Raw genomic sequence first — 19,265 nt, forward strand, 5'->3', positions numbered from 1 at the left:
GGTCTTTGCAGGAATGGTCCTTTTTGCCTTCCAGGTGGTTACAAATTGCTGAGTCATCTCCTCAGTTTTCTGCAGGAGAGGTTAGACTGTCCCAGAAAAAAATGAAAAAGAGCAGTTTCACAAAATGTTTCTTGCTATGTATTTTCCCGTGTATTTCCTGTTCCTCTTATAAGTTTTATTTTGGTGTGGGACAATTCAACCTTTTTCTGTTCATTGTGGTTATAAATATGCTATGTCATAATGTCTACTGCTTTTCTTTAAAGATGATAGTTCACAAAAAGCAAAGATCTGAGGATTGGAGCTGGTTGAAAAAAAGCAGCATGTGTGCCCACTGAGACCTAAAGATGGAAGTAAAATACGATAGTATTTTGCATCCTTAAACTGTCAGCTTTGCATTTTCTTTTGCTCAAGCTTCATTATCATTTTTCTTAAATGGCTAACCTCAGCCATAGTTTTCCTGCATGGCTTGCAAAAATGAAATAGATTATACCCCAAAAGAAGTGCTGTTGATGTACAAAACAGAATATTTACTACTACAACTAAATTCTAAATAAAAGGCAGATATACAAACCACCTTTCCTACTGCAGCAGTTGGGTTCAGTGCAGCACTATCTCTGTTAAACATCAATTATTTCAGATAACAGAGGTCATAAATTTTGGCAGACACTGCAGCTTGGAGATTTTCTCAATTCTGATACACATTAACTTCTACATAATATTTGGAACATCTGGGTTTTTTTTTTATTTCTAGTTTATTTCTATGTGATTTTGCCTGCCCATGTTTTTTTCTCCAGTTGCTCTTGTGACCAACTATCAACACTTTCTAATATTGAATTCGTGTCTGCCTTTCACGAAGTTTGAAAACATAGTGTAATGCGCACGATGCAGAATGGATGGTTCATTTGGGCTTCACTGTTAATTATATGAAACAACCTCTTTGAAATACAGTACTGAACAAAACTTTAGTACTCATGAAATATAATATATACCACTTTATTACTCCTAGAAGAAATTTGCAGCAAAATCCAGGAATAAAATATACTAAACCTGAAAAATATAAATAAGAAAAAAAAATAAAAGGGAAAGGACTGAAGATTTGAAAGGAACATAAGAATGGAAGATGTACAACTCCATATTGATATGGAGCATAAAGATCTTAGAATCCCTAATTTTCTACTGCATTTAGCAGTGTTTTACTGTACGGATAAAATCAGTTTTAAAATAATTAGCAATGCCATATTTAATTGCAAATTAAAGTACTACTCACAAGTGATCTACCAAAGGGTAAAACAGCACTGGGAGGAAGAAAGTGGAGGGAAAAATTTTTCTATTCTTCTTTTATTGTCCTTTCCACCCCCCCCCTCCCCCCCCCAACTCTGAACCTTCATGCTTCAAACTAGGTCAAACTGAGTTGTAGTGAAGCTTAAAGAAAAGGCGGCAATAGTCAGTACCAGGTGCTCTTCGTCGTCTATACTCTTTTAAAAGTAGCTCTCCAGTTTGAGCAGGATGAACCTCGGAGATGAAATCATATCCACAGGTGGACGGCGCGCCCTCTGCCACCCCTAGGACAGGAAAGATCCCCCTCTGGCCGTTTTTCTCGTTGCGTGTGGACTGCCTCATCTGACCTGGTGCCGTGTGGTGACCACGGGGCGAGGCCCGCCCGCCGCCCCCAGCTCCGCACCCCGGCAAGGATGCTTGGCCCCGGCAGGGATGCTTCGTCCCGCAGCCTTCCCCGGAGACTGTGCTGGGCTTTAGGAGAGGCCTAGGCCCGAGCGGTGCCGCTCCTCAGGCTTAACCTGGTGCCACAGCACGAGGAAGTGCTTACGGCTCGGCATCTGTGGAGTAGAAGGGGACCAGCAAGATAGAACTGTACACCTGGATGGGAAACGCCTATCACGGAAAGAAATCACCTTGATTCAAAAAATCCCCGGAGGAGGGGGACAGCGTTTCTCAAACCCCAGAAATCAATAGGAGGTAGCTGGCATACTGAACAAAGCTTAACTTTAATGCAGATGAAGTGAAAATTAAAAACCAAACAACAACAACAACAACAACAACAACAACAAAAACCAAACCGAAAAGCACTAAAATACCCCCTAATCAAAGTCCACAGAACACAAAGACACCCCAACAACAAAATCATTTAAAAAACCAAACCAAACCAAAACAAAACATAAAAGGTTTAAGGTCTGTGAAAAGGATTTGCACATGGTTGTGGGGAGACTAGTGATTGAAAATGTTCCTCTTGGAAGAGAGTGTTGACCAGAGTTAGAAATACATTTGTAAATTAAATCTCGACGGGATCTATTTATGGAAAAAAAAAATCTTAATTAAAAATAGCGCAAAACCAAAACTGTACTCTTAACTAAAACGAAAATCCCTTCCCCCCACCCCGTCTGTTCTCAGACCGTGTAGCGTTATCAGTGGAACTGAAAACCTTACAGCAATCACCCCAGCATTCTGCTGTTAAGAAGCGGGAAGGGGGGGGGGGGGGGGGCAAGAGGGGGAGGAGGGAGGGGTGGCGGCTCCAACGGGTCTCATTGCTGGGAGATACTTTGAGGGCAAAGCAAAAGTGCCCCCTCGGGAGCAGTGCTCCGCTTCTGTCGCCACCACCGTCTCAGATGCTACAGTATCAGGCGGAGAAGAAAAGAAAGGAATTTGGAGTTGATGTACACGCCGGAGCAGCAGTAAAAAGATATATCGACACGCTCAGCTGCATCTTGTTAAAAGCTTCCTGCGGGTTGGCAGAATGAAATCTTTATTTAAAATACACAAACTATCGTCAGGGGAGGAACGGAAGGAAAAACACTAAAAGGGCCAAACGCAGAGTTTAACCCACCGGTATAAGCAAACGAGAAGAGATGAGAATGGTTTGGGGCGAACGGAAGAGGAGGGTGGGTGCCCTCCTTGCAGCCCAGCCACAGAAGCCACCTGGGGGCTCGGTGTCTCCACTTAGCTGGGGAGACTTTCTCTTTGATGGTGATAATGATAGTTGCTCTCGTACGGGAAAGAGACTTAGGAATACCAGAAGCAGAATGTGTGCTCACATTTGGGGGTGAATGATAGGAAAACGTGCCTCGCCACCACATCCACAGTAGCGCTCTCTTAAGTACTGGTAACAGTATTTTATTATAGCCAGACGGTGGCTTTAAACGTAGATTATTTTAATGCATTATTAATTGTTTTCTTAGGGCGAGAGGAAGGTGGAGATTTGGCTTCTTATTATTAATAGCGAGTAGCTCGCTCCTGTCGCACCCGCCGGGGAGCGCGGTGGGAGGAGGCAGCGCCGGGGAAGGCGGCTGGCGGAGCGCGCCCCGGCACCGGGCTCCTTGCGCGGCTGCGGCGCCAACGCGCGGGGCTCGGCGCAGCCCCCGCCGCGCCCTCACAGCCCCCCAGCCCGGGCCCTCGCTCTCCGCCGGGCGGAAAGTTCCGCGGGCAGCGCGCCCCTCGCCGCCGGCACCTCCCCATCCCCAGTTCCGCGGGGGCGGCGCGGCTCCGCGGTGGCCAAAGTTGCGGCGGGGCCGGGGGGCCGCGGCCGCTGCCGGCCATCAAGCGGCTCGTTAAGGAAATGCAGGTGAGCGGGCTGAGCGGCGGCGGAGGCTGCGCGGGGCCCCGCGGGGAGCGCGCCCCCCGCACCGGCCCTGGCAGCCCCCTCGGGCCGCTCCCGCCCGCCTGTAGACGGCAGTGCTCGCATCGAGAGCTGGCGGCCGCCCCACCCGCGGCGAGAACCACTCCAGCGCCCCCCGCCCCGCACACCCACAGACACATACACGCTCACCCCCCACCCCTCCTCCCCACCCCTCGCTCGCTCCCTCTCTCCTCCCTCTCGTCGCTGTCTTCCTCCCTCCCTCCCTCTCTCTCTGCCGGCCTCATCGGAGAGAGTTGCAGGTACCTTACCTCTCACTTCCCCGCCGCCCCCCTACAGCCCCCCCCCCCCCCCCCCCCCAATTTTAGGGCGCAGGAGCCCCGGGAAGCCTATTTATTTATTTATTTATTTATTTATTTATTTATTTATTATCCCTGTTTTAAAAAAAAATCTTTGGAAGAATGTCTCTTGTCGGAGTCAGCTCTGCAAACAGGGTTACCCCTCAGGAGCGAGCGGCAGCGGCGCTGGATCCCATCAAATCAGAACTGCCTGATGTGGCATGTGCTTCTCTCTCTTTGCAGTTCCTTCTGGGCCTGTGTGGACTAGGGGCACAACGCGGCGCCTGACTGGCAGGAGGGGAAAGCGGAGACTCCTTCAGGTTTCCAAAGAGGTCCGAGTGGACAGCATTAGTAAGTAAATTCTCTGTGCTTACTGTCCCTGTGTTCTCGGGCTTGTCCAGCCCTTTTCTTAGCATTCACAAACCTACATATGCACACACACACATCTTTATATTTGCATATATAGGTGTGTGTATATATATATATATATATATATATATATATATATATATATATATATATATATATATATGTGCATGCATTTCTGTTTTCAGGTTACTCTTCAGGTCAGAGAGAAACTTGGCTGTGGTATCTTGAAACTGTTGTTAGTGGGAAGGCGCATTAAGTGGTTTGCTGTTTTTAATGAGTGAAGAAAATTGAGGGTGAATACTTGTTTAAAGAAACTGAGAATGGCAAGTACTGTATAATGTCATACTTCAGTGCAGATATAGGTATGTGGTACAATACAGAGAAAATCTAAACAAAGAGATGCTCCATCAGGAGGGGTCTGCAGAATGGTCTGACCTGCAAAGCAATGCCGGGTGACAGGACATTCAGTTTATTATAAAATGTGCCTGAGTTATAGATGCTAAGAGTATTTTTGTCTGCATTCAATTGCAAGCATTTTTAGTCCATATCTCTGAAGTTCTTAAATTTTTCAATTTTTATATGTATAAAATGTATGTATATTTTTTCTTCTAATGAGGATGACAGTTCCAGACAACAGCTTTGCTTTCTAAGGGCTTCTATGGGGCATATTCAAAAGTACTGATGGCATTGGTTTTGATAGGTGAGAGAGATCTAGGAGAAACAAAAAGATAAACTCATTTAAAAGGGCGTCATGAGCAGTGGAACTGAGGTTTGCTGCCTGAGCTGTAGAGTTAACAGAAGGTCCAAAGATCATATAAATGTATGTCATGAAGTGTCTGCTCTTAGGTGTTGTTCAGCACTAAATATATCTGCATCTGGGAAAGAGAACTTTTGCAGGCATTATTTCTCTTGGGACAGTGGACCCGTTATCGACATTTACTGCATTTCTGCTAAAGGAAACAGCTGGTATTAGTAGTTGAGGGTTAACTGTTTCCTAGGTAGAGAAAAGAAATAACAATGACAGGTATGTCAATGAAAATGTTTGCTCATGTTTGCTAATATCTAAATAAAACCTCAGTGTTATGTCAGTAGAAATACAGTTGAGTCAGGTGTTTTGAATGTACTGGAAGGAATCAATAGCATTTCAGCATTTTTGCTCTATTCGGCCAAATGGACTTGGATTTAAAATCTTCATGTGTTGTATCTGTTGTAGAGACAATGTGAATTTGAATTAGAATAAATTAAAATTATGTCTTTTCAAATTCTTGGCAAATATGGGTTATTTTACAGTACAAATTCAGAATAGTAAGTGGCTACTGTAAATAAACAATACACCTCAAATATCTTATATATTCTGTCTTTACTGTTCACCTAATCAGAATAAACTTGTGCTTTTAGAAACCATTAAAAATGAACTTATAAATGCTGTTTATTAAACTTCCAAATGTGAAAATTCATGTTGCACTTTCAAGTGTAATTTAAAATCAGTCATAACTAACAAATGCCACTGGGAGTGAAAGTTTATCAGGGTCAATTCAAATGCATTTCTTCATGAAGTAAAGAAATTAGTTTATGTCACAACAGTAAAGACAACTAGACAAAATTTATTTAGGAAATTAGTGTGACACTAGCAGGAAAGACTAAATCTGCAGCAGCAGATGGATGACATTCAGAGTTGCTTTCAGGTATTCATAATCTTAGAGCTAGGAAGGAATTACAAAGCACAGGGTACAAGTTCTGAGACAGTGAATCAGGTTGACTTTCATATTGCATTACAGTAGTCTTTTGGTAATTGACATTTATGACAATTACCATTGACATTTATGACAATGAACTCATGAACTTTTATTTAAAGGATAACACATTTTCTGACTTAGTAAGAAGTCCTACTGTTAGTGTTTTAGTACTATGAATTTACCTTTCAGTTAAAAACGAAGTGCTTTTTTCCCCACTTTTTTTTTAATGACTTAGTAACATTTGACATGGCTCATTGCTGTATTGTACTCCCTGTGGACAGCACATTAAAATAATAAATCCAGCTAATTTGCATGAACTGTTTTGAGACTGCATGCAGTGAAGTTTATTAGGCTAAGCTTTCAGTTCTGCTGGGTGGAAACATGCAGCAATGTTGAATGTCTAACAATGTGTCTATTTAAAAAAGAAAAGAAATATATATATATATATATATATATATGACTTACAAGAGAGGAACTATGTTGTCCAATTTAGCTAGAATCTCTGCATACTCAATGGCTGTGTTAGTTTGGAACACAATCTTCATAATTTGTCTTTGGAATTTTCTTTAATCTAGGGTATGTCATGGAAATACTTTAGAATCTGTTATGCAAAACATACTCCACTTTTGCTGTAATTACTACTGTGGGAAATGACCTGAGTTAAATCGTGGCAATTACATGTGATATATATTGTATTTGATTATATATTCATGTACCCTCTTGAATTGTTGGTATAGGCAAATGTCAAATCGGGTCAATCTGATTCAGAAGAAACAAGAGAAGACATTAAAAACACCTATTGCTGTGAAAATATGTAACTGATGTAACAAAGTTGTATGTGTCAGCAGTAATGTGGTTTATTATGCAATTGTTCTTGTTATTCAGTTTAGATAATGTCTGAGGAAATATATAAGCAGTCTACAGGGAATCAATGATTAATTCCTCTGACATGTGCATATTTAAGATTTCTCGCTAATAAAATCCTAGATACCTGCATTAGTTTTCAATAGACAAAGTACACTAGCACTGTCAATATTAATAACTTAAAATACTGAGCTCCCACCAAACTTTGTGGTGATAAAGTGTGATAAAAAATACGACATTTCCTTCTTCATTCTTTGCTAAATGTGGCTTTGCTGAAGAAACTGACAGTACGCAAGCAAACATGCTGCTTGATAGCACAAACTATTTTGAAATGGGGAATGTGATTAATATCCAATAATACACTGATGCTTTAATCATCTTGGTTTGTCTGTGCTCTTTTAAGAACTTACACAGCATTGATAACTTTTGTGTATAAATGGGTGATAATTCTACATATTTGAAGTACTATCATTAGTTGGACAAACAAAGATATCATTGTTGGCTTAATTGGTAAACAGGTGAGTTCAGCATCTAGAAAAAGGTCACTGATACTTTTCATCAGTCCAGATCTTGTTTAGTATAAAAACAGATTGCTACCTGAATCCCACATAATTAGAGTAAGCCCTATTGATTAGCTATGATTTTAAAGACCTTGTAACCAGCAAATATAAATTTAACAGTGACATTTATGTGGATGTTCTATAATTTAGGGTTTTGGATTTTGATATCTATACTCAAGGAAAGTAGTTTTTTTCCTTCATTGGTAGCCATATGGATTCTACAGAAACTGGCTCAGGAGGAGGAAATGTTCAGGATGTTCTTTAAAACAGAAAAAAGAAAAAAGTGAAAAGGCCAAAGAAAGATCTCAGATTCAAAAGTACTTGGACTGGAGAGTGCTTGTATATGTGGCATTTTATTTTGTTTTGTTTTCAACATATGCATTATAAAGTCATTAGTACTACAGCTTTCTTAAAGAGCCTTTATGTTACCCCTTCTTCCTGTAAACTTTTCACCTTACAGTTTTGCAGCTATAATCCTAGCAAACTCTGACAAAGTTAGCAAGGGACCTTATGTCACAGTGATAACATAATGATAGAAATGGGGTCACGAAGTATTGACAAGAAGTGTAGTTGGACTGTAAGTTTTTGGACATATTTGATTGTAATAAAAAATATTTAGTAGCAAGCACAGATCCAAAATTTTAATAGGAAATAGGCAGTAAGGATGAATTAATTTTCAAATGATAATAAATATATTTGATAATAAAGATTAAGAGAAGAAAACAGGCATGCAGGCAAAATTAATGCATATTAGAAGAGTTTCTAACAATTTTTAATGCTTTTAGATGCTGTTTGATTTTCAGTTTATCCTTTCTTGTCGCTTCTTTGGTAAGATCCAGTACGAAACAATAGCAGAAAAGCTAGCAATAAAGGGAAAATTGCAGCAAATTTACTACTTTTATGGTCAATACAACGGCTGAATTGCTCATCTATTTTGATTTGTTGTCAATAGTTGCAGAAATAATCCTATTTATCTTACATTTCTATTCTGTTAATTATGCTTTATGAAGGAAAGACTATTGTGCAAGAAATTGTATTCTTTATTCTATATTTCTGTATTGGCAACTTTGTAACCACTTCTAAAAAGTGTGTGGGGGGGTTGTCAATACGTAAGATGAATATCTAGTTGAATAAAATTTTAACTGATTGATACTAGAGAATCTGGTTTATAAAATCAATTTTATAAAATTTCTGCCAGTGATACTGTGAAATTGATCAAAATACTAGTATGTTTTAAAGTTATGCTGAATAAAGTCATGCTTTAAATGCCTTTAAAGTTCGTTGAAATACCACTTTCCAAAATTATGTACTTAGATCGAGTTGAAAAGTAAAATTAAGATTTTGGAGATGAGTTTGGATAAAGAGAATTCTAGATGTGTATGTTTGTAATATGAAGAAGGCTCTGAATAGTCCAGTGATTTTCCTGAAAATGCTGTGGGGGATTTGTTCCAGCTGTAAGCAGCGTGAGCTCATATGCTTGCTAATTCACAGATAGATATATTTTACAGGCTTAGTACTCTGCTTTGTATAAATATTTGGTTTAGAAAAATGTTTTTCAGCATCAGGCAGTCCCACATTTAAGTTTCATCTCATTGTGAAAAGCTGCTTAAACTGAATTTTCATGTTTCAGGGTGGCATCTCAAAAGGTAAGGTGATGTTTTGGTGGTTGTGGTACATTCTGCTTTTCTTTTGAGTTTAAAAAATAAGACCTATACACAATGGCATTCAGAAAATCACTCTTTCTCCAGGATCCTACTTTTTATTTGGTTTTATATTACCTCGTTCATTTGCAAAGTTTGTGTAACACTGCCCAGCAGTGAAATGTTAAATGCATATACTTTTTGTTTTCAGTAAAAATGTGAGTTGAGAGGAAACTGCTTCAGCCAGGGTGGTTGTCTGTAAACATAAAGGAGGACTCATGAGCTTAATGGAAACTGGAAACAGTGTGGGTAAGGTGAACTCATGTTTCTGGAGTGGTCCTCCTAGCTGGTTAGCTTCTCATAGATGACAACTCAATTGCCTTATGATGATGATTGATTTAAGGTGACCAATCTGAATAAAGTTCCTCTGGTGGCAGCAGGTTGGAAGTGTACGCCAGTCTGTCTTCTGGGAACAGTAATTCTTAAGGGTACTGCAGCAGAAGTAACTGTGTAAGAACAATTGCATCTACTCTAGTCTGAAAGTGAAGAGATTTTTAGACTCTCATGCAGCACTTTAACAGTCAATGTGGGAGTATGTCAGGCAAAGTAATTTTGCTCTAGCTTTGACACATTCTTTCTTTGTCTCACCCCTACACACTTAAAATGTAGCCTTCATTGTGGTGCAAGGCATAAAGTCTCACCAGACCCTGTACTACATAAACCAGCATTTAAAGTAGTTTGGTATTCTTCTCACTCTGCTCTTTCTTTTAGTCAAACATGTTTTTCTTCAGTCTTTAGTAAAAAAAAAAAAAAAAAAAAAAAATTCTCCATACTGCAACTAGATGTAATACAGAATATTAATTTTTAGTACATGGATTTTTTTTTCTAAGCAGGAGGTAAATAAGAACCCTTGTGGTACCAATTTTTAATGCATGTTGAAGGACTTCATTTTAAGCTTAAAGGCTAGTTCTGTATTCAACTTCGGGTGAAGCACAACATAGTTTGAATTCCTGCACATAAGTATAAGGGAGAGAAATAGTGTAACTCTTACTTAGGTAGTTACAGAATTCCTGGAAGTAACAAGAAGATAATCCAAATCTATGTGTGAATTGCCCTTAATTTGGGTAAAATGACGTAAGGATATCCATCCCATCAATTTAACACTCAGAAAAAATCTTACAGGATGGTGCATTTTCTCAGTTTTGAATGATTTTCTTTTACATTAGAAATAATGTGTGAGGCAAAGCTCAAAGCAACAGCAGTTCTCAGTGGAAAGGGTTCAAGGAGAATTCATATACACTGCCTATGTCTTAGCATGAGATGCTTTCCCTTTCTTATTGCAACCAAGATTTGCCAGATGGCATTCTCAGGCTTCTTCAGAGATACAGAAAACCACAAAGGGTTTGTCTTTTGCAGAAAACATAATAGTATAAAATTATATGTGATACTTTTTGATCCATCTAGGTTTTCCTGAAGGAAGTGTGTGGTTTTTTGACTATTAATTATTGTGTATTTTGACCATGATATAAAAACATTACCATACTTACATATTAGTAGTACAAAACAACTCCCAAACAGTCATATAGCTAGGATATTAAAGTTCATAACAAAAGAAGTCAAACTTGAAACCTATTTTGATGAAACCTTGAAACCTGAAAAATTCATGTAATGGGAAGAATGTGCTGGGGGAGGCTTCATCAACACTAAATCACTGTTACTGAAATATCCTACATTTGGTAGTAGAAGTATTTAAGAATATACCAAAATTTTCTCCTTGTGAGAAAATTTAGGTAACTTTTTTATATGTTAGTAAATTTCTGAAAATTGTAGGTACAGATAAATCATAAAAGCGAGTATCAAATAATTCATTGCCTATTACCTTTAATATAATTTGTGTGTGTACCATTCATAGAAATAGTCCTAATGAAAAGTCGTATTAATCATTGCTATTCCTCCACAAACAGAAATCTGCCCAGAAAAGCTCATTAATATCAAATTGGACATCAGTAGTTTTTGGACTGGCATCATTAGCATACCAAGTGGAGTACTTAACAAAAAATAAGAAAAAAATTAGAACTATCATATTAATATAGTGATAACCTGTGTTCCCCTTTGAATAATTTAGCCGTTTCTTCAGTTTTATGCACAAATATTCTGTGAAATTTTCCTTTCTCCCTATGAATAAAAGATACACTAATGGCTTTTTTACACAATTTGTCCTAATCTTCATTTTTTTTTTTTCCCCTAAGAGTGCTGGACAGCTAGACCTGAAAAGCTGCAAAAATTTATTTGCCTGTTTTTTCAGAGTGCAGGTTTAGAGTGGGTTGATTTGACTTCTGTTCTTCCATGTATGCCCAGTGTCCTCTGGGTGCAACAATTCACTGTAGCAACAATCCGCTAGTGAGGTTGGAAATTCTTTTGTCAAATGAATCAGCTAGAAAGTGTGCAATGGACAGCAAAGCTTCCAGAGCAGCCGAAAGGCATGAAGGTCACCATACCTAGGTAACCAAATATTCTTAACCATGCCACCTATATCTGTGAAAGTCTTCTGCAAAATTAATTTTTTCAGTGATAGTTGAATCAACAGCACACAATAATTGTTACTTGAAGAAAAAGGGAAATAATTCAAATTAATACATTCTGCATTTGTCAAACAAAGTGCAGTGGGCTTCCTGTGAAGTTTTCAATTTTTCATTCTAATGGAGAAAAGAGGCATAGTAGTAAAAATAATGTTAGCTGCTGCAGACCATTTGATGGAATAAAGTGGTCAGGAAATGTGGGGTTTTTAAATCTTTTTATTTTTTTTATTTTTAATTATTATTATTTTGCTGTGTTATTGTTACTCTTTTTCTGTGCAATCTGTATTAATAAAAAAACCAGGGAATTAAAGATTTTCTGAGCAGCTTTCCTGCAGGTTGTTGTGCTCTCTTGACCTAATCAAAATGCATGATTTATCCTATTTTGAAATCTCTTTAATTTGCAAACTATAGGTTTTCATTTGTTTCTTTTTTTTTTTTTTTTCTATTCTAGGATTATTAGAGAAAAGTGATCTTTGTATTTGGTGTAACAGTAATAATTGTGTTGCAGCATCTGTTTTTCATCATCAACGTTAGATTTCCACAGGTTGTATAGGTGTGGAAAAGCAGTCCTTGGATATTGTCATTGTCATATTGTACATGAAATCATAAATTGAGAAGTATCAAAATGTATTTGTGCTCAGACTCATCTTTTTTCTTCTCAACATGGAGGCCAGCCTTTTCCACTCTTTCTCATCTTCCAATTTTTTTTCTACCCTTCCTTTGCAGAAGGTTGTAACACAGGTAATGTCTAATTAATTTTAAAATTAGCTCATAATTTGGTTTTCTGCCTTCCCTCACTGATCGTAAGCATAGTGACCCTTCTGGGATAAGAATTTGTTTTGAAGGGTGATGTCCTCAACCTGCAAACTTTTTTTTTTCTAGAACTGATAAAAATGGGAAAGAGAGCATTACAGCTTATGTAAATATCAGATATTTCCTAGTGTGGCTGAAGAGATAAAGAAGTAAGTGATACAGTTCTGCTACAAAATCAATAAATTGGACCTTTATGAATTTTGGGATGAGTTTAGTGTGTTAGCATCTTTGAGTAACACTGAAGTGCAGTTACAAGATTACATCTCTTTTTTTCCCCTCCACTGCTCTGACAGGTCTTGGCTTGAGAACTGAATGGGGAAGGAGAAGGAAGCTCATGAATATTCATGTTCTGTTAATTTTATTAATCATCAATGCTGAACAAGTTAAAGAAAGCGTGAATTGTGACATTTCTTTAACGAAACATTTCTTGGTAACTTAAATTCGTCTTTGTAAAAAAAAAATAAAGTTTCAATTTATGTTTCATTGTATATTAAAAAAAAAAAAGGAATTGTTGGAAGATGCATGATAAGGAAAGAAAGTGAGGGTAGAAAATGAAAGAAATGGAAGGAACAGGAATGGAAGAAATCCTCAGCAACCGTCATGTCAGTCAGGTCTCTGGTGCAGTGTCGAATTAGATGACACTGTCTGTAACCACTGGATTCAAGTTCTAGTCACCTAACCATAGGTAGCTCATGCTTTTTAGATGCCCTAAGGTAGTTGCTCAGGGCTAGGCTACTGTTCTCTTGTCCCAAATGCAGCCAGTCCCATACAGGTATTTCAGAAAACAAAGAACATATACAATTGCATGTTCATTTGCATTCAGGATTATGAATTGTGCACGTCTATATTTTGATGTTGTATCTAGAACTTTGCCTTTCCTCCTTGCCTTTCCCAAAGGCAAGGATTTTTTCATGTTATGCTAATTATATCTGATGCTACCACAGCTCCCTTAATCAACACTTGTGCTTAGCTATCAGCATAATTAGATTAATTATATTTTGGAAACATCCTAGAAATCCTATCATGCGTGTATGTGCATGTTGAAAGTGACATCCTTGTCTTCATATTCGGAAACAAGTTATACGTTTGGTTTCATTTGCTTGTTTTGTTACAATTTTTCCCTTTTTGCAAATGATACACAAATTTATGGAGTCCAAAATCTTATGCTGCTAATTATAGTCCATCCACAGAATCAACTTATGTGTATACCTGCTCTGGCACTGTGCTGGTGCCTCTGAGACTAATGTGATGAACTGTGTAATGTCACACTGCCTTTTTTTTTTATTTGCTACTTTGGTAGGTCACCTTTCCTGATTTCGGAAAGAAAGATGGACCTAGGGATCAGGGTAATATAATTATGCTGAGGTGAGGTGTGTTTTCTCTTTTTGTATTATTGACATTTTGACCATTATGCAACCAGTAAAGATTACTGGCAGTAGTATTTTCTTTTGAGGTCAGAGGTATTGATTTGGGGGTAGAAGAAGAGTTCAAAGGATAAATATTACTGTGATAATACTATTTGTATCTAACTTTTGACAGCACTTGGTTTGGACAGAAAGTTTGGGATACATGAATATGCATTTACTGAAGTCACTTGGATATTACTCTCATTAAATGATTGTTGAAAAAGAAATTTTAGTGTCCAGCTTGATAAGGAGTATTGCGACTAGCATGCATGAGAGACAACAGACAGAGACCTTCACCTATTAAGGCTTTATAAAGGCAATAGTATAGATCTTGTTTGTGAGCCAGAAACATTTTCCATAATCAATAAAAGAAGTGATTTTCAGAAGTTACTCTTATAATCACAAAGAACAGAACAGCTTCATGAGCAGAAAAAAGGATCCGAGAAAAACTTCGTATTGTTTCATCTAATTTCGTGGAAATATATATCCCTCATTCTTGTAGTATAGTATCCCAGTTTATGCAAACTCTGACATCTGTCTATGGTGTTTTGCTGGCTGTCTGCACTTTGATGATTTGGGGAAACAAAACCAAAATAAAATAGGTCAATTTGGGATTTTCAAGACTTTACCCCACTCTGTTTCCAAATGTATCGCAGTATATTTTGTTGTCATTTATGTTTGAATCAAATAAAAGTTGCAAGGCAGATATAACTTGGGGAATGATAAGGAAGATGAATAATAATTATGTTGATAGTAATGATGGTTATACCTTAGAGTTGACAGGAAGACCACATTGTAAATTTCAAAAGAAGGAGGTTTTATTTTCTTGCTTAGTTCTCAATGATAAAATACACAAACAGAGTAAACAATATAATACTTTTTTTGTTTGCTTTGCTATGAAATTGTGGTTTTAGGAATGTTAAGAAGGAACTAAGATGTTACTTGTTAAACATATTCATGTGTGATACCTAAGAAGCAAAAGATGACATACAAGCATAATTTGATTTTTATCCAATATAGCCCGGTAGGAATGATAGCTTCTAAAACCTGAAAACAAGGTGTTTAAAATTTGATATAGGTGTTTATTTCTTTTTGCAGGAGAAAAAATTCCAAAGCTAAACCCACAAAACCCTAAGCGTGACAGACATGTTTAGGCATTATTGGAACAGTAACTGAGGTTTTAATTGGGTTATATTACCCTGCATCTCTCTTTATATACCCTGATAGCTCTTTACTTGCCGATAGAACTACTGTGTATTTCAAGCTGTAAATACGAGAGGAGTTGTAGAGAATACCAGATAGGGCAGTTTTATGAAGCAAAGATAACCAGTCAAGAAGAGTGTGGCACTGCTAGACTTATAGAGCTTCTAACAAGAGTTAGTTTGTGCCTTCCATCAGTTAAGGTCTCTCAAGGAAGGCAGTGGACAGGAATGTGGAGCAATGGCTACAATCTCTTTCCTTCCACTCTGGGACCAGGAGTTAAGTCTCTGTCTCATCTCTTTTCAAAAGTAGTTCTAGGAGGCCTTTTTTAGCCCTTAGAAATTTTGCAATGCAGATTAAACTTTAGATTGATTACAAAAATACAAATTAATAAGGTTGGTATATCCACATAGCCACAGGCAAATCTTATTCCCAAAACTGCAATAAAAGAGGAAATTATTGTAATGCACACTTTGTGTAAATTCATGGTGAAACAGAATTTCCCCACAATATCAAATTGGAATGTTAATTAAACTTTAGAATAACTCTTGTAAAGTGAGATACAATTGTATGTGCTACTTATATTCACGATGGTATTAGAAAGCCAACATCTTTAGAGTGTTAGAACTAGTGGAAATACAAAGGAACTCCATTATTCTAATGATGCATATTTCAAAATGCAACTTTTCAAACCATTCCAGTAAGTTGATATTATTATGTTATTTTAAGTACTATTTTTTTTTTAATGTATATTTTCATGGTGATCAACGGGTGTTTTTTGTTTGGAGAAGGCTATGACCTGATTTTTAAATATGCATCTGAAGAAAGACTGACACATAGTATGCTCCTCTTCCTCCCTCCACCATGAAATGATTGAAAAGATTTCAAAAAGGGGAAATTGAAGTATGTGTGCACTAGAAGTGCACAGATCATTATTAAATATAGCAGCATGTTGCATAAGTCAAATAGTTGCAGTGGAAGCACAGATGATATATAAAATAGAAGATCTAGCATTACTCAAGATCGGAAGATACAGTTGTACATGCAAATATGAATTTTACAGAATAATGGCCTCCGTGCTAATCAGAGGATGTCTGGGCCCAGCTGGCATTGTTAATAAAGCGAGACTACTTTTTCATGTGCTTCTTTTATGCAAGTTCATCACCAGCTAGGAAATGTAAGTAGTCAGTCAAGGTTGACACAATTTGGGTGAGTGGTTTCCTCCTCTTCACAGGAATATATGGTTTATTTATTGTGACGTCTGTAAACAGAAAGAGCAGAATCTACCAGCTACTGAGGACATAGCCATTCAAAACATTTTTATAATGAAATTAGTCATTTTTTGTACGTCTTGAAGATGACAATATGGTTGTAGTTATATTGTAAATTGAAAATTGTTTTCTGGCAGCATCTCAGATTATTCCAAACTCTGTTGCCTGGCTTGCTAACATAGTCTTAGCTATTTGACTACAGGTTTCAAGAAGTGAGACCTTTTTGTTATTTGGTAAGTTAAGCGAAACTTTACTATATGTACATGTTCTTTCAGAAACTTAAAATATTACATGGGGTTCTATGTTGGTCTGAAATACTGTGCGACAGACCGTATCTTACATTTAGAATCTTTAGGCTAGTGACAAGCTGATAGACCAGTAAGTCCAAACATGAGCCTAGTATCACCACCATGTAGATCGTTAAATCATGTCCTCAAGTGCCATGGGGTTTTTTGAACAGTTCTGAGGATGACTAGTCCACCTCTGGATATACTGTCCCACCTGCTAAATTTCGGACCATAGATAGAACGTAATCTTATTGATGAAAATCACTACCAGAAGTCTCTAACAGTGTTTAAATAGGATAACGGTTCCTCCTAATAAACTTAATTGCAGTGACTTAACAATGATCTTTCTTTTACTTGAAGAAAATAGCGTACTTTATTTTGGTAGCTTGATAGGTGTGAATTGAACAGGTAATTTTTTTCGATTCCTGGGTCTACGTCATAAAACACACTGGCTGCTTGTCGAATATAGAAAGACTATAAAATCAACATGATCTAAGGAGCTCTTGGGCTTTGTACTCAGCAGAAATGAGTAGCAAGCTCCAGGTCCTGCTGATGAAAAACCTTCAATGATTCTGCATTATAATTAGATTCTTAGAGATGTGCTGGAATGATGATTAGGGAGAGTGAGAAATAACAGATTTTTTTTCTGTTAAAGAAGATCAAGTGTTGTTTAATGCCTCTTATCTAAATGGAAATATTATTCTTTGTTTATAAGTGAATTCTTGTTACATGATCATGAGCCAGTGTCATTGGAGAGCAATTCACTTGGTTTTCGATTCAGTTTAGGATGCTGATTCTCCTTATAGGCTGCTAGTCATTCCCATGGCACATCAAATCATATTGTAAACACAATGGAAGTGAGGCCAAAAATGCTGCATACATGTCACTTTTATAGTACGACTGTAAAAAGAAGGGTTTTGTGCTTTTGTGTCCTGAATTGTTATCATGAAACCTACAAATTATTTGACACCTTGGTTCCAAATTGTTTCCAGGGCAAAAATTCCTTAAAAGACAAAGTCTTTACTTATACTTTTTTGAGTAAATGGGTAATTACCTTCCTTTTTGTTGCTATTTTACTCCATTATCTTTTCTTTTAATTTGCATGGGTTTTGCCTCCTTTTTACTTGTGCTGTTAAGATGCCTTGTATAGAGAAAAGAGTTTATTGAGCTTTAAAAGATCACTCAGCTATTAGAAGTACTGAAGTCTTATGAATAATTTGTAGTTAGTAGTTACCTTGGCCTATAATTTGGGGATCCAGATTCAATTGATTTATATACAGGAATTGTTAGGTTAATTAAGACTTCAGTTTAACAGAAGGTCCTATGCTGTTTTTCAAAGGTCACTTTTAACAAAAATACATGATAAGAACTAGAAAGCGTGGAAAACATGATTAAAATGTGTTTTTTTTTCCTGTTGAGGTTGACATATGGTTTGAATTATAAATTATGAAAACTAGTGTTACTTAAGTAATTTAGCCAAGCTGTGCTGATACCCTGAAAGAGGAGTGCATATAATGTGGTGGGGTTTTTTTTATTTTCCCTGACAACATAGAAGTAAAATCTTTATGTATTTACCTCTTTGAAGTGCAAATGGTAAAGTAAGGAAATGGCTTATCTCTTTTGATTGGGTGGCATGGACATTTTTCTTCACATTAAACTTTATCTTTCAGTATGGAGACATCAAACCCTTGGATCCCTGGCACTGCAGTACTATGTCATCTCCCATTCAGTGGTCTGATCAATTAAATAGGTCAGGATCAGAAAAATGCAAGGCACTTATTCAATTGTTGCTGTTAGTCACTGTACCTAATGGATATCAAATGGCTTAAGTAAAGCAGCTGTTTTAATAAAGCACTTGTTAATTTCAAAATATTCTGAAACTTGAAAGCATTTTCCAGTCTCAAAAAAAGAATACTATGTTATGTTATCCTAAAAATATACAGTTTTAAAGGGCAAGCATGTCTCTTAAGTAATGTGTGCAGCAGCAGGCTTTTATATACAAGTTTCCTTTATGGATTACATATATTTAAGGATGCTTATGCTTTCTATATAAATAGAAAAGGTAAAGATGAAGTGAGGCAGTACACAGTGTTACAGTGTTAATGATACAAATCAGTACAAACCAGCTTGTAAGAAATTTTTTGGTGGTGGGACAGAAGTAACACAAATTCAACTGATGAAAAGTTGCATGTGTTTTGTTTTTGGGTCTTTTTGTTGGTTTGTTTTAGTTTGAGAGTATTTGGTATTCAAAAGAGGGGTTTAACTGCTAAAATAGGAGGCAAAAGATAATTGTCTTAAATACACTTATCTTCAGCTGAAGATGACCTCTGACATCACTTTTGACTTAATGACTCCAAACTACAGTATTAATTCCTGGTGGAAATGCCGAGAATAAAAAGTTGTCATTTTAGAGTTCCTAATTATATGTTACTTCTTTCAACCAAGATAATCCTGTCATAATATATAAAAAACTGAATGCTTTTTGTTATCTTCAGATAAAATGCATTGATTTTCTGAAATGAAGAAATAAATGTAAACTTGTTACATATGACAGTAATTTTTTTTCAGAGTGTGTATGAATTACTTTTCACTTTGTTCATATGTATGTAGACATTT

The 19,265-nt window shown here is 37.2% G+C and overlaps 1 long non-coding RNA gene across 2 annotated transcripts in view; it reads left to right on the top strand.

The window, feature by feature from the left end:
- Window positions 1-3,487: 3,487 nt before the first annotated feature.
- Window positions 3,488-19,265, top strand: part of LOC136288777 (uncharacterized) — a 598,691-nt gene continuing 582,913 nt past the window's right edge. The window contains exons 1-2 of one of the 2 annotated variants that reach the window (XR_010720576.1): window positions 3,488-3,574; window positions 4,168-4,275. This is a non-coding gene — a long non-coding RNA (uncharacterized lncRNA). Of the gene's footprint in view, window positions 3,575-3,814; window positions 3,889-4,167; window positions 4,276-19,265 lie in introns of those variants that run through there. The other variant, XR_010720575.1, reaches the window with a different exon arrangement.

Source organism: Chamaea fasciata, unplaced genomic scaffold, assembly GCF_029207755.1.
Source record: "Chamaea fasciata isolate MVZ Bird 193981 ecotype frontalis unplaced genomic scaffold, bChaFas1.0.hap1 SCAF_4, whole genome shotgun sequence".
NCBI classification, from domain to species: domain Eukaryota; kingdom Metazoa; phylum Chordata; class Aves; order Passeriformes; family Sylviidae; genus Chamaea; species Chamaea fasciata.